The sequence below is a fragment of the Pseudopodoces humilis genome, chromosome 3, assembly GCF_049639895.1.
Source record: "Pseudopodoces humilis isolate 2021_Gansu_Grassland_sample_001 chromosome 3, ASM4963989v1, whole genome shotgun sequence".
Classification (NCBI taxonomy): Eukaryota; Metazoa; Chordata; class Aves; order Passeriformes; family Paridae; genus Pseudopodoces; species Pseudopodoces humilis.
In genome coordinates this window covers 29667146-29682015 of record NC_142202.1, presented here as the reverse complement: position 1 = coordinate 29682015, position 14870 = coordinate 29667146, and the positions used below count along the sequence as shown (strand labels likewise).

At 41.3% G+C, this 14870-nt stretch overlaps 1 protein-coding gene across 2 annotated transcripts in view; it reads left to right on the top strand.

The window, feature by feature from the left end:
- LOC102101061 (potassium channel subfamily K member 17) overlaps positions 1-14539 on the top strand; it is a 58462-nt gene extending 43923 nt beyond the window's left edge. Inside the window, exons 7-8 of one of the 2 annotated variants that reach the window (XR_015772099.1) lie at positions 11806-11895; positions 13488-14539. The gene's annotated coding sequence lies outside the window, so the exon portion shown is untranslated. Of the gene's footprint in view, positions 1-11805; positions 11896-12551; positions 13229-13487 lie in introns of those variants that run through there. The other variant, XR_015772100.1, reaches the window with a different exon arrangement.
- The last annotated feature ends 331 nt before the right edge of the window (positions 14540-14870 follow it).

The following is a 14870-nucleotide window of genomic DNA, read 5'->3' as shown; positions in this document are numbered from 1 at the left end:
CAAACGTTTGTACCTATCTTGCCTCCAGCAAGGATTATATGCTAACAGCACAGTTATAATTGTTGTTCATAGGAACGATCAAGGGTTTGCCTCAGGAACACCCTTTTGGATGATAGTAGTATTCCTGCCCTCTCTTCAGTTGAAGCCAGTAATAATAAGCTACATCAACAGCAGTCACTGCAGCCCTCAGGCAACTGAATTACACCTGCAGCTAATGCACACCCTTGATTGATTAATTGAGCAAAAGCTACACCCTTTCACTATCATATACATTCTACAGATGGCTTAAACTGGTGACAAACCCCACAGAGTCCCCTGTGACTATTTTTAATCTGCATAACCTGCATAGGGACCGTGGAGTCAGTATTTCTTACTTATGTATTATACAGATTACTTACGATTTTGTGGAATAACATAAACATGTAAACCATATAAACACAAATTATCTCTACTTCAGTTTTCACTGAATCCTAAGAGCTTGTGCTGATGGAGCTTGTGCTTGCTTCTTGATCCCTTTCAGGCAGCACATTCAGGGCTACATCCAGAGTAGGGCTGTCCGCCCTTTGCCATTAATTTGTGTCCCAAAAAGGCAGGAGGGTGCCAAATTCACAGACCTGGAAAAGCTCACTCTACAGCTGTGTTATGAAACATCTGTGTTTTCTTTTTCTGCTGAGCTACAGTCTGGGGAATAAATTAGGAGTTGTTTGGTTTATGGGGTTCTTTTTCCCTGTATAATGATTTTTTATGAACTGAATTTAAAAAGTGTGACATATTTGCCATTATGTGAGGAATAATCTGTTTGGTAACAGCCTAGCAAAAGATGGTCTGTTTGTGTCCATTACTTTCCCTTTCTGCAAACATTCACATCCAGCCTCCTGTTTTCTATTCTCTCACAAAACTTTTTAATGAAAATTATGACAGAAACAGGCCAGATTTTCAAAAGTAAAAATCTGCAGAACTTGGACACCCAAACTGCCCCTGGAGAAAGTATTACCAGCTCAGAATAATCCTTGATAGGGCAGGGGACCTGGTAATGGGGGGTAAAGGCTTTTTTTTTTCTTTTCCTCAGTCTTTGCTGTCAAAGTCTGCCTTCAGCCTCACAGAGCTGCATGCCTTGTGGCAGAGTTTGAAGGAGACAAATATTGCTAATGGGATGATTAAGTCAGAGACTGTGTAAACAAATGCTTCAGCATAAGCATGGGGAAGTGGGTGTGTCCTTGAGATGTGATGGCATGGATCCAAGAGTTAGGAAGGAGCTGGTTGGTGTCATTGAGTATGGCAATGCCATACTCTATCATATTTGAAAAATTATGGTAATTTGATGAGGTGCCCAAGGTCAACAAAGGCAAATGTCACATTCACCTCCAAGAAAGGCAAGAAGGAGTATACTTCTTAGCAGGAACTTCGCTAGGAGCACAATTTGGTACTAATGAGGATGCATTTGAAGAACTGTGTCCAGCTTACAGGAGGGCATCTGACAGAGGACCACAAGTCACACGGCATGGGAGAAGACACTGAGACAACAAGGTTTATTTAGCCTAAGAAGGAGAAAGAGAATAGAAAAGCCCATTGCCATCTTCCACTGATGGGGATGCTACAAAGGGAACAGAGACAGATTCTTCTCAGACATTTACCAGGAAAGTACAAAAGACAGGGTTTGCAGTTTGCAGTACAGCAAACTCTAATTAAATATAAGAAAAGAAAATGTCCTGAAAGTGACACTGCACTGGAACAGGGCAGAGAGGCTGTGGAGCTCCAGTCCTGGACATTTTCAAAATTCAGCTGGTCAAGGCCTTTACCAAGCCCATCTAGCTTTGAAGTTAGCCCTACCATAAGCAGGTAGCCTGTCAGGTGGCCTCAGGGGTTCCTTCCAGCCTGAATTAGTCTGTGGTTCTGTGACTCTTGTGTTGGGGCTTGAGAGTCTTTCATGGATTTTCTTTCCTATGTGTATTCCCAAAAAGAGAAGAAAACGGGAAAGTATACATAAAAACCAAAAATAATTCCCTTTCCCCATTAGAACTAATAAGGAACATTTATACATACTGAAATGGACCAAATTATGTATTTTGTTCTTAGCTTGCTGTTGTCTGGAGGGTAATGATTCCAGGTGAAGAACAATTGTTTTCTAAAAAAGTAAGGATGTTTTGCAAGATACCTTCTGGCTTTTTAATGGTAGCCTAAATTTACTTGCAATGACTGGAATTTCTTCCAGTGTGTTTGAATGCTTTCAAATATAAGGAAGTCTAAATCATTGTTGCTGATGGCTGGGTCAGGAGATGGTGCCTTTCTGGTATGTGGAATGCTGTCTCATCTGACACGTGTGCTGGCCTTCTGCTAGGATCTTTTCTTGCAATCCCAACATTGTGTTGCATCATCACTCAAAGCTGTTCTCATTTATTTCCTAAATTTAACAAGTGCCTAAAACCTCCAAATCATAAAAGATGCTAACCTCTAAAGATTCTTCTGACATCTTTTTTTGATACTAAAGCTCATTTATCTTAAGATCTTTCCAGAATAAAAGTAAATATGCTGGGGAGAATAAAACCAGTATGATGGACAGACAAATACTTATTGATTAAAAACACTGTTCCTTAATGCATCATCAGTTTGGTATGGACATTTACCAGCAAGCATAATTTTACTAATATAGTGAGGCCAATACCAGTCTGTAGCAAAGATTTATGGAAAAACCATATGGCTGCACAGCATTTCTGTTACTGTTATACAGCACACAGTAAATTTCACCACCTTCAACTCCACTGTCAAATTTCTGTTCTACAAGAATCTATAGGAACATCTTGTCTGCATTCTCCACCCACACAAACACATGCATACACAGGCACAGTGTAGAATAGTCAATTAATTGTTGTTATTCATATGCTGTTCATTATATATTCATAGCCACGGGTTTTTCAGCTGAGGTTACCAGCCTAGTTAATGCAGTGGCAGTACACAGGTATTCCTTCAGCTGACAGTGCTAGCGCAAAAGTGAGGAGTGATCTCTCTAGAAACAGCCTAAGCACCTGAAAGTAAAGTTATTGTTTTCTTCCGAATGTTAAATGGGACCAAGCTCCTGCCTGTGTCTGGGTGAGTTTGCCCTGTTTTTGGGCTCATCTTCTAGTAAATGCTGAACCACACCTGCAATAGGCATATTCCCAAGTATTTTAAATATCCAGTATCACTCTCAGCTAGCACTTGGCAAAGTACAGTAATGGATTAAGACAATCTCTTATGATGTGGTAGATCTGTATGACATCCCAGACCAGGCTTATTTTCTGCACATCTGTGGAGCAGTGCCACAGACAGAATCCTTGCAGCAGCTAGCTCACCTCAGTGCCTCGTTGGTTTCCGAACACCACCCTGCTTGCAAGGCTGATGTTTCCCAACCCCACACTTCCTCCTTGGCCAGATCCAAATTCAGTCCTCAACGAGTAGCGCCAGCTCCCATGTCTTCCCATGATAAAATGTGCTCTCAAAATGTCATTCATCTCTGTCATGGAAAGAACTGCTCCCATGTACCTCCCTTGAAAACCTTACATACACACTAAGTCATGCTGTGATTCATCCTGCTTAGATGATGTGCCTGATGTTATGATGCTGTGTGCTTCACCTTATATTAATACTCAAACTCTGAGTCCAGAAAAGCCTTTTTAGCAGCCTCATGAACTAACAGTGATCCAGCTCTCTAACAAAAGGTTAATTCCATTTTTTTCTTTTTCGTCTTATCTCTTGGCCCAGAAACAAGCTACGATCAATTTTTGCATCTAAAGCTGCTAAAACCCAGACATCTTACACAAGAGCAGATGCTTAGAACTTTGTCCCTAGCTGGCTGGCAGTGCAATGCCAGATCAGAGCCCAGTTTCCTCCCATCCTGTCTGCAGCTCAGCTTAGATTACACAGACCCTTGAACCTGCAAGTTCCCATATGGCAGTGAGAAATCTGCTTTGGTTTCAACTGGGTCATCAAAGTTTTAGTAACACCACTGTCATGCATCTAATCTGGGGATGCTCTGCAGACCCTAAAAGAAAGCTGTTCAAGGGTAGGTGGTTGCATATGGGTACATCTGCCAACAGGACAGTTTCATGAGTTTTAGGGAAGATGCTCCCTTCTGTAATTAACTTTATGCTACAAACAAGAGCTATTAGTTTACTTGCAAGGTCCTCACTATCTCTGATTGCCTTGATATCAAATGTTCTGTTGCTTTAAAATTCCCATTCTTTGCAACACCTTTTTTTTCCTTGACCCCTGTGTCATGGAGTTTAAGAAACCTTTAAGAAAGTTTAAGTTGCTGGGAACTGCCTGGCGTCTTTTCTCCTGACCAATTATCGGTCATTGCTGAGAATTGACAGCAGTTTAGGCCATTGAAAAGTGGGATCAACTTGTGAACCCTACCTTAAAGTGTAAAACCAGAGCTCTCTTGGTTCTCTTTTTTTCCTGGCTGTGAAGGGTGGCAGAGCTCCAGGCCTCCCGTTCCCTGCCCAGGCCATGCGGCCGGGCGGGGACTGGGCTGGGCCCAGCGTCTCCCGGCCGGGAGATGCGGGCCCTGCGGAAAAGTTTTCTCCGGGCTCCGGCCGGGCCGGGCCGAGCCGATCTCTGGCTCGGCTGCAGGTTTTTTTTGCTGTAACTAAATTCACTAGAAACTGCTGAGTGAAGGAGAGAGGCTCTGGACCTGCAGCGGGCTGGGTGCGGCACCTACACTCTCCAGAGCAGCCATGAGGAACTTTCCATCGCAGACGGCTCCAGCTCCTGCACCGGCCGGGGCCACAGAACTACCTACAACAGCCTGGGCAAGATTTTAACTCTTTCATTACCCAGATGAGACTTGCGGATTAATCTTTTTATCCAGAGAGAGAAAAAGAGAGTGATCAACATGAAAAGAGACTTTATAAACTACCAGTGACAGGAAAGAAAAGAAGCTTCAGAAAAGGTAGAGAATTAAGAAGATGCTTTAATTAAGCTGAAATATCTTTCTGTTAAAACTATGGAAATGGACAATAAAGTCTTGAAAACATTCCTTTAATTCATGACAGTATATAGGGAGGAATAGAGTGTTCGAAGTGTAAATTTTGAGTAAAAAAGTAGAGTAATTATGGTACAGTGAAGTGCTGGAAGATTTGAAGCCTTGAGAGGCAATGAGAAAACTGTTTTCTGGTGAAGCTCACAGAAACAGATGAAGAAGACTTTTTGCCTTTGAATAACTTATCCTTAAAAATCCCATCCCTAGACTCATGGCCCATACACACTTGAGAGTGATGTGAAAATGGGAGGAGTGGGCTCTAATAACAGCAGCTCTGGGCAGCTAACATTAGGGCAATGGAAAACTATAACAAAAATAGTTTTTCTTGTGAGAAACTCCATAAATTAACAGGAAGAAACTTCTGTTTCTCTATAAAGACTGGTGAAAAGACTGTAGCAAGAATTGGGACTGTTTTAACCACCAAAGTTCCAAACTTTTTGTCTCTGTTGTCATGTGAACAAGGGAATAGTGGGTAGACAGGGGATGAAAAGGTTTTTTCTGGAAGTTTATTCTGGTGTTCTTATTGTAGTTTGTCAATAAACTTTCTTTTTTTTTCCTTTTAAGTTTTATGCCTGTTTTGCTCTTGTTCTAATCCATATCTCACAGCAAGAAATAAGTAATTTTCTTAGTTATTGGTTTAAAACCACGACACCCTGATTTATAGAAAATATCATGTCTTCCTTCTTCTTCATTCTCCCCCACATACCTTCACATTATTTCTTGGCATTTATCAATATCAAACCTTGATGAACTTGTGCATTACTAGGTAACAGCGCCATTACTCATGAGTGCAAGCCCAAGTCCCACTCTGTACTTGTGCCATGGTGTTTCAGCTGAGAGCCCCCTGTGCATTGCACATGGACAGTCTCTTCAGCTTTGCACTTTTTTTTAATCAAAGGAACAACTGTTTCTCTATTCTACGCTACTGGACACAGTTTAATGAAAAAAGGTAAGACACAAGCTTACAAAATTGAGCATATAGATGTAGAAAACAGTATTAAAGCCAAACCTTCTGTGTTTCAAGAAACAGAAATAATTTCTTGTTTTCAGTGGCATTCATACTCTGAGGTTCTTTCCAGATTGAACATTTGTTATTTGAATATTGTATAAGTTGTCTATGCAATTTGCTTATCAACATACTTACACAACTGCAGGAGCTCTGCTAGTGTTCTGCATGGACCTTCTTCTGCTTTAACAGGGCACAGGGAGCTGTACAGGACAATATACCCAGTACTCCTTGCATAAGCCTGTGAGAACTTGAGCTCTTGAAACAAACAAAAGCATCAGATCTCATGCATCATCCTTCTAAATTCTCCCCTGGTTTCTTATATTACTTTGTCTGATACATCATCACAACAGTCTCTTCTCAAGCACTGAATCTGCACTCTACCACTGACAGCAAGCCCCCTAATCAGGCAGAGTCCAGATGGATTGTCATGGTATTGTCACAGTACAACTGGCCTGGACTGGACAAAGTGAATCTGACTATAACACAAATCCAATTCACCTAACCTAGTTCATGCCTGAACATGTCCCTGGATAAATTACAGAGGACCCCATCCAAGCTGAGAAGCAAGCACACCACTGGCGAGGAAGCTGGGCAGGGAGAGAGATAGCAGCCAATGGCTATATAGCGCAGGAGATTTGAATTGGGTATTTAAGTGAGTTCTGAATAATAAACAAGCACCTGGAGCACAAGTTGTAGATTTTCGTCTCCCCACCCACAACCAATATAATATAATGGATGAGTGCAAACATACTATGCAAAACTCAGGATTGGAGTGGTAGTACTTTCACCCTAAGATATATTCCTTATGAGGCATAGTGCTGTTTGTGTTGCTGTGGGTTTCAGTCTCTTTAGGGCTGAGCCCTTCTGGGATACTCCCTCAAGGGGGGTTTCTTTTATCTCAGTTCTGTTTCAGGAAGGATACTCTAAAAGGGTCGTTAGCTTCTTGTTTCTTGTGTTTATTAATATATTATCAAAAGACTTGGCAGGTCTTCCCCAGACTTTCTGCTCAAATTCAACTCACCATCTCTTGGCTCAGGTTGGCTTGAATACCACAAAACGGTCCGGAACTACGCAGCTTTTTTATCTTTATACTTATTTTCACCCAATTAACAATAGACACATAAATTATTTTTTTTAGTGACCCAATGACCCAACACCTGTATGCTGCACTGCGGCATTCTCTATCCAATCACCTACTACTACCCAAAAACTTCTAGAAGAAGAAGATGAAGAAGAAAGAAGAAGGAAAAGAGACAATACCCTAAATCCTCCATCTTGTCTTCTGCTCTCTAAACTAGTTTAAACTCTAAACTAACTTTTTTGCCCAGTGACTTAAGAAAACTCTCTAATCTAGACACTTACACTTTTAGCTTTTCTATTTAACAGTTGTTTTCATGGTGTTATATAAAATTCAGTGTTTTCTTGGATGTCAGAGCCTGGTATCAGAGATAAGGGCACACTCTGTGCCTCAAACTCTAAGAGTTGGAAGGTAGGAAACCCTTATAGCATTAAATAAGGGTGAAGCCATGTGTAGAATTAAGCAGGACTCAATCTAAAATTTGCTTTTAGAGTGAAGAAGGAAGGAAAGAAAAGAGGAAATGCTAGTCATCAAGGTGTGAGGTGACAATAGACTAGTGAAGAACTTCAGCTGTATAAGTAAAAATATTTGTGAGAAGCTGCAAGAGATAGATTCAACCATCCTAAGGAGATAAACAAACACATTAAATATCATGTCCAGTGTTATAAATCCATATTGTGATATAGGCTTTTTACAAGTATTAAGATGAATGTTATATGTTATATGCTTTTGCTATGTCTTTTCCTTTTTTCTCCTGCTAAAAGGTTTTTAGGCAAGAAGAATTTTGGACATTAGGGCTATGTCCTGTCTGTACAAAGCAAGATAACCTCCAGGGAACAGATGATGGAGCCCAGGCTGCTATCAAAGCTGACTGCCTGTAGAAGAAAGAACCCCAGCCCAAATAAAAAGATGATAAAAGAGAAATTAAAACTAAATGTGCATGCTCTAAAAAGACGGACCCTGGGAGTGGCTACACAAACTAGTTCTTGGAAAAGTTTGAATATGCATTAAACCCCTACAGCAGAATGGGATAAAAGGAGTGTTCCAAAGACACCAGGTGTGCCCTTGGCAGAGAGCCAAACACCTGTCCATTTTAACCTTTTGCTTTATTATCTGTGTCTCCTAATTGTTTTTTTGTTTATATTAAACCTTTTAAAATTTATTAGGCAAGTGAACCTCCTTTTTCACATCCATATTGCAGGTATAATGGTATAAGAAATTTAGACAAAAGATCCAATATTTTAGTTAAGATTAAATAAGGTTAAAATGACATCTAGGAATCACAAGTAGAAGTTCTGTTGGGAAAAAAAAAAAACACCCCAAGAAAAATCAGCAGGGATGCAAAGGAGACTTTGTTAGTCCTCTGCACTCAAGTGGTCACTTCCAAGGGGGTGACACATGTCTGTAGAAACTGCAGAGCATTGTGGCAGTGACTTGTCTCACTGAGTGAGTTTTACAACTAAATACAAAGAGGCTATTGATGATGATTTTTTAAATGTTGTTGCTTCTGTGATTAGAGTGGCCTTTTGCTTCCCACTCATTCATAAACAAAACAAAAGTAGAAAAACACCAACCAGTGCTGTGGGACAATTGGTGTTACTATGTCAAGGATTCCTAAAAACTGGGAATGTCTTCCAAGTCTAAACCAATGACTGTCAATTTGTTTGCAGTGCCAGTTGTGCCTAGTGCATTTATGATAGTTCACCATTCGTCCTGAGAAAATAGAAATACAGATATTGAATATAGGCCACTTAAGTTTGCCTTCTTTTATGTTCACTGATGGAGAGCTGTTATTCAACTGTAGCAGGGTGCAGATGTGTGCTCTCCTCATTAATTCAGTCCAGTGTGATAGGCAAGCTCCTGGTTAAGTGGCACAGATCCCCAAATGTAACATCAGACCACTCACCCCTTCCCTCTGCTGTCCCCTTGCATTTTACCAACATCTTTGTAACCTGCCATGAGATGAGAACTGGTACCTGCTGTATACCTGTATATCTTGTGTCTGATTTAAGCAGCAGAATAAGTACATGTTATCACATCCTTTCTGAAGACCTCTTACCAGTTTTCCTTCAGTCACAGGACTCGTATTTGCTGGCTGTTGAATTGCAGAAGCATTTGAAGGCAAGGGGCTTTGTTCTTGTTTAAAACTTTGTCTCTGAACACTTCTTGTACTTCTTTTCATTGAAGTAGTTTAAAAATCTGATGCTCTTGTTCCAATGTATTTTGGACCCACCATCAAACACTAGCTGTCACTCCCCTTCTTTTTCTGAAAGTCTCTGCAAGCTTTGCTTCTGGCAGCATCTCAGAATATGACTACATAGTTGTTTTAGTTGATTCCCATTAGTCTTTCATCCCTTTCCAGTGCACTGCCTGTTTGCAACTGAGAGTGTGCTTTTGATTTTCACTGCCTCATGTGTCAGTTGCAAGCCTGAAGGAACCTTTTTATAATTGCAATGACAATTCTCAACAAAATCAATGGCACTTTCATTAGTGGTATGGAGCATCCATTTTGTTTTGCCCCCAAGGAACAGATGGCTTATTGCAGAAGATGCTACAACAGAGGCTGACACTCAGTAGTTACAGAGTAGAGCCACATCACAAGGAGGATCTGGCATGAGGCTGCCTTTAACAGGCAGCCAAAAGAATTTGTCTAACACTACACTGGATTCATTTATCAACAAATTTGCCACCAAAGGAATTACAGTCTTCTTCTAAATTTTCTGAGTTTGCTTGAACCTCAGTGATCTGGTGACCTCTGCCCTCATAGCAGCCTTGCTATGTGTTGGAAAATTGGAATAGGGTTACTGTTCCAGTTTGATACGGGAAAAGGAGTTTCTCAAGCAATTGCCTACCCAAGATGTCACATCAATATAATGACTGGAATTGCTGAACTATGTTTGTAGGCACTTGGCTTGGCTCACAGTAGACACCATAGATTCAATAACAGATGCCAAACGATCTTGCTCCAGCACCATTGCACAGGAACACATGCCAGCTATGCTCTCACCCACACTTCTGGGTTTCTTTCCCATGAACACAGGGACAACAGGAAGAGAAAGATAGAGGAGCAAGCCTGGTGTATGCTCAAGCTTTACTCTGTTAAAAGAGTTAGGTCTTGGACTTAACTAGGACCTATCCCAGCTCTAGGAATACGAATGTGTTTTCCAGAAGCATGGAGGCAGGTTTAGGTGTTGGGGGGCATTATGACTACGCTAAGCCAGTGCTATTCCTTCTTCCCTCTGCTGTCCTGTTCTGCCCCTGAAAAGGGTGCACCAGCTGTGCTGATAGAGCTGCTTGTGTGGTCACTGTGTGAACCAGACTGGGAGACTCCAGCTGAAAAATAATTTCCTTTTTGCTATTTTCTGACTGAAGTTGTTGTGCAAAGCTGTTTACAGCACAGCTGCACTACTGAGATAGTGCCACTGGACAGGGTGTAAATGAGAGGAGCCATCTCTGGGGAGGAGTCTGTAAGGAGAGGAAGGAGATGATACTTTAAACCAGAATAGCTGTGGAACTCTTTGTAATGTAAATTACAGCTGAAGTTGATTCATCTTCTTGGGCTTTCTTTGTGGTCACTAGGGAAAGATAAGCTCTTTCAGAGTAATGGATAGCAGAAGTCCTTATCTCCATTGATCATAGAGAGACACAGACAGTGAAGTGCTTAATGTTACAAATACCCCCAAAACAAGCAGTGAAGCCAAACTTCTAGCATCTCAAGCAATTTCCCTTTTGCTGTCTTCATATTAAGGAAATAACTTTCATTTTTGTGCCAAGAGTCTGCAAAAATAGCAGAACTATGTTCCTGAGTATGGAATAGCATGCTGAGATTTTGTCTTTCCTTGTTCTACTCATTGTCCCTGCGAACTAGACCAATAAATCTACCATACTATGTTTCTTCACTTTTCAGGGACTGACCCGCAAGTCACTTCACACACACTGCACCAAACATGTTTACATCACAAATAAGATTGCAGATTTATTTTGGTTAAGTTATTCTATAGATGTAGGTCATGCAATAGCTGTACCAAGATACCTCGTTAAAATGTACTACATAAAAGTATTTCATGCAAGATCAAGCTGTGTCTTAACTGTACCAAGAATTAATCAGATCCCACATGAAGATACAGTTTCCTGATACACATGAGAATTAAAGCATGTATCTTTCAAAGATTTGCTATTTTAAACTGAAGTTGTGATGATCTTGTGTCTTATATCATTCCAACTTCCAGTACTGGCAAATGTAGTTTTAGTTTATATCTGTCTTCTGTGGCATACATCCAGAGAAAACAAGACATAAGGCAGTGTCTGAATGTCCTTATGCAGATTTTCAGTGTTTAACTAAATTTCCGCAGCATCGCAGTATTTGTCAAAATGATACACCTTTTTGTTTAGAGCTTGCTATTCCCTTCCCAGTCTCACACTCACATAAGATTATTTAATTTTTCTTGCATTCTACTTCAGCCCATATGTAATGAAACCCTCCAAACCCTCCACATAAAACTGTCAGCAAACTCATGCCTTCTGTAAGAAAATGCAAGATTATTCTCAACCTGGTAGTGGCAGTTTAGGCTATTTATAGTCATAAAAAATTTAGTAATCAATAATATGTGAGAGATCCTTGATAAGTCTTTGCCTCTTTCTTACAAATTTGTACCTACTGACAAGATGAACATTAGCAATTTCTTTCCGCCTCTTCCTCAGGTAGTTGGAAGAAACAGGAACACAGAGATGATCGTAGATCGGGATAAGAACTCTGGTAACAGAGTGCTGAACCATCCTCACCTGTACCAGGTAAAAATGGCCCTACCCTGTTACAGTTCAGGGACCACCATCCCCACACCTCTGCAGACTGGCCCCTCTCTCATGCTGACAAAACTATTTGTGGGGCCATGCCATGAGCTAGACCACTGAATGGATAAGAGTTTCAAATGGGTGCATTCCTCCCTTCACCAATGAATGGTTGTGGAGGGGCTGGTATGAAGGAGCATCTGGAGATGGAAGGGATCAGGGCAAGAGCAACCCAGACAGATGGATTCATTGCTGAAGTGCCTGTAGTGTGGCAGTGCAGCCTGGGCAGATGGTGCCACTGAAACAACACCCAGTCCCACCTGAAGGTGGGGTCAGTGCTGAACTACTGGCTGGCCATGCTGCCTCAGGGGAGATAAGGAAAAGATGTGGGCTATTCCTGTTATAGTAAGACTGTCTGTCAGGCAAAGGTCTTGAGGGAAAAAACATGCCTTGTTTTAAGGGCTATACCATGATACAGAGTTGCATTACACTAGCACTAACAACACTGTCCCATTTTGCCAAACAGTTGTAGGCAGAGCAAAAGGTTTATCCTGTTTCATATGCTTCAAAAGTCTGCAGATGATGGAAAATTCTGCATTTTCCCTGAGTTCTCCCCATATGTCAGAGAGGTGCATGACAGCTCTGTTTTCCCATTTCAGAATTTTCCCCATTCCTGTCACTTGGCTGTGGGAAGTCTGATTCTACTGGCACCTCCCAGTTTGGCCAGATGGCCATTGGCATGCCCTATTACTCCCAGTAATACTGGCACTGGAAAAGCCGAATTCCCCCAACATCTGACTAAGATCTGTTCATCACCAAACATGGAGTAGGGAAAGAACATTCCCTTGGATCAACCTGCCAAGAACTAACTAACTAACTAACTAACTAACTAACTGTTATAAATTTGTATTGTGATATTGGCTTTCGCAGATGAATATTATATGTTAAATACTTTTTAGCTATGTATGTACTTTTTTCTTGCTAACAAGTTTTAAGCTTAAAAGAATTTCCTAGGTACAGGGCAAGGAAACCCCAGAGGGCAAAGACAGTGGGGCCCAAGCTGTTTATCAGGAGAACAATAGAGCCCAAATTGTTATCAGCAGAAGATATGAAGCCCAGCTGCCCTCAAAGGAAGGATGAGAGGCCCGGGACTGTTATCAACACTGGCTATTTGCAAAAGAAAGGAAGCCAAACTCCAAAATAATGCTGACCAGCTAGAATAATGATGACCAGCAAAAAAATGCTGACCAGCAGAAAATAAAACTGTGCAAAAGCATGTTTTAAGAAGGCGGAACCAGGGAGGAGACATGCTTTGAATATGCATTAAACCATCATAGCAGGAGGGGATAAAAAGAGTGTTCCCAAGATACCAGGGGTGTTCCTGGCAACCCGCCAGGGCACCCGGCTGTTTTAACCCTTTGCTTTATTTCTTTTGTCTCCTAATTGTCTTTTGTTTATATTAAACTTTTTATAATTTATTAAGTGAATCTCGTTTTTAATATAACTAACTAACTAATTTATTTTGTCTTCCCCTGTAATGTAGGGCCACACTCCTAAATCTTCTGCATATTCTTTATCTAATATATCCCTTACAGGGCAATGATGCAGTGCACTAAGAACTGTCTTTGATACCCTGATGTCTTCCTAAAGCACAGTTTCTGTTGCCGTCTTCCCTACAGAAGTTTGTTTTGGAATATGGTAGAAAGCTCTGTGGCCCATGGTGGGGTGTGGAGCAGATGGCATGTAGAGTTTTTTGGATCAGCATTGTCTGGAGCTACAGAGGTACTGAACCAAGGTTATTATCCACAAATGAAGGGAGTTTTGCATGTTAAATAGAATAACAGAGTCCATCAACTTTTCCCCATGTGGTTTTTTTTTACATCTTTAGCCCTTCACAATATGTAAGTGTGATAAATATAACATTGGATAAAAATTCGTGAAAGAGAATAAAGAATTATATGTTATATTTGTAATACTGTAAAGATGCAAAATGTAAAATAATCCAGAGATACCTTCCCGAGTCGGGCAGTAACGACCGGCAGCAACGCTTATCAACACAAAATAAAAAGCAGGACACAAGCAATCAAACCAGACAATGAGAGTGGCCCCGTCGAGATATCCATCTCCTCCGCACCCAAACTGGCCACTTCACCCCGGTAGGTGCAATCAGAGAACACTCGGAGCCATTTCGCATGTGAAAAGGACTCTGCTCCGTCGAGATATCCATCTGCTCCCGCACCCAAACTGGACACTCCATTCTGGGAAATGCAATCGGAGGACACTCAGAGCCTCTCGCATGTGAAAAGGACTCTGCTCCGTCGAGATATCCATCTGCTCCCGCACCCAAACTGGACACTCCATTCTGGGAAATGCAATCGGAGGACACTCAGAGCCTCTCGCATGTGAAAGGACTCTGCTCCACCGACCATTGACTCAGCTCAACGGATCCGGGAAGTCTATTCAAACTCTTTTGTTGGATGGTGCTTACTCCGGATTTTGCCCCAGGATACGAAAACCCCTATAAGAACCCCGGACTGCAGTGCCTACTTCGTGGATTTGGGAACTCGGTACCTCTGGGTACAGACCCCTGTCCACCCGGCGCTGCGCTGATCTATTTTATTGTGTTTTTTTTCTCTCGTTGCTGGTGCTTGAAATTATTTTATAATAAATCGCTTTTTTATTAACCCTATTTTGCCATTGCATTTATAACATAAGGGATATCTTGGGTTCCTGAAACTTAATTGCTGCTTTATCTTCTGGAGTGACAAAAAAACGTTTCATGATTAGCACTTTTTTCTGCCTACAATGGTCCTTTTCTTCAGGACCTCCATTAAAATACCTTTGGAAATTCCACTGGCACTCCCATAACTCACTGTTAGACTCTTCCTTCTATGTCTCAGTCTCCTGACAGTGGTTCCAATATGACTTGCTCACAAGTTGCATTGCCCCACACCACTGCTTTTCCATGCTCATGGTCT